This window comes from Trachurus japonicus, chromosome 21, assembly GCF_045865225.1.
Source record: "Trachurus japonicus isolate A0001 chromosome 21, Traja_1.0".
In the NCBI taxonomy this organism is placed as follows: Eukaryota; Metazoa; Chordata; class Actinopteri; order Carangiformes; family Carangidae; genus Trachurus; species Trachurus japonicus.
In genome coordinates, this window is record NC_140927.1 from 30,388,093 (window position 1) to 30,389,722 (window position 1,630).

The window sequence follows — 1,630 nt, forward strand, 5'->3', positions numbered from 1 at the left end:
GCCTCCACTCCACCGTGTTATGTGTTTCCTCCTGTTATTCAAACACAACTTTATCACCAACAAACACTGACGCTGGTGTCATGTGACCTCAGGTGGAGGAGGATGAGTTCTTCCAGAGAAAACTAGGAGATCGGTGTCTCTTTATGGAGCTGGGAAACAGAAACACAACCTGTGGACTCAGACTGTGACAGCTGGAGTCGTGTTATCAGTTGTGTTTTAACAAGATTTCCTGTCAGTGAAACCATGACTCAGATCTAAAGTACACACACACACACACACACACACTGTAGCAGCATTAACTGTGTGTACTGTACTCAGTGTGAAATATAGTTCTGTCCAGCAGGTGGAGCCACAAGTTCAAACCTCAAAGATTGTGGACAAGTCGACACATGATGAAAACAAAAAAAACACACTTTGTGCTAGGAATGTTTGACATGTAAAAAAAATCACAGATTAAAAGTGTTATTTAAAAACAGGAGAGAAGATGAAACAGCGAGTAAACGTTCAGAAACATAACGTGATGAGTAGTTACATAAGGAGCAGCAGAGGTTTATGTAATTAGTCTCCACCTCACACCTGCTCCGTCCGTTTGGTAACGAGTTGAGCAACATTTCTGGAGCAGGGAGGAGCAGCGAGGCCATTGTTGTGTCTATGGAAATACACTGTCACACTCACTGGATGACTAATGGAGCATGGGAAATGAAACTGACTCACTTCACTCAGGTGTAAAAGTACAAATATACAGGATATACAGCTCACAAATGTTTCTTAAAAACATCTCTACATGTATGACAGTCATTCTTTTCTTTTCTTTTTTAAACACCAACACAAACACAACTCATTCTCCTTAAAGAGACACTGATGAGGTCATCATAGGAAGATTATAAAAACCACTGCTGGGATTAAACATTGACATTATCCCACCAAAACTGATTTATGAACTCTTCCTGAGTTAAAATATTCCTGTTGTGTTGTTTAGGAATAAATATGAACATGTTTTCTTTGCATTATTATTATTCAAGGTCTGAAAAGACTTGATATTTTTTGTTATTTAGACCAGTTCAGTCATTTTCAGCCAATAAAAGCTCTAAATGACAATATTTTTATTTACATTTTGGGAGAAATGTTGTCGGTAGTTGATAGAATAAAACAAACAAATTTTTTTTTAAATTTTACTCAAACACATACCTATAAATAGTAAAACCAGAGAAACTGATCTCTTCATTTTTTCCAGAGCTGTATGGGAGGCTCATGGGATTTTGGCATTTTGGCAAATTGGTCCATTGCCATAATCCCTATAGTCATAGCAGTAGGTTCGTTACCTTTAATTGTCGGTGCAAGCTATTTTTAGAACGGCGGAGCAGAGCCGTGAGCTGCTCAGAGCTACTCTACGGAGGCTCATGGGATTTCTTGGTTTCCCTCATCAAACTCATCAAATACACAATCCAACAACTCCACAACGCTCTGGTGGACAAGTTGTGACCTGCACATTCACCACGCTATGAGATAATAACACAACGTTACCAGACAGAGTTGTTTTAGAGGGAAATACAGAGACTGTTGATGAAAAACTGTCCCTGAAGGCAACGCGACATCAGCGGTTTTACATGAATTTCCCTCTACAACAACT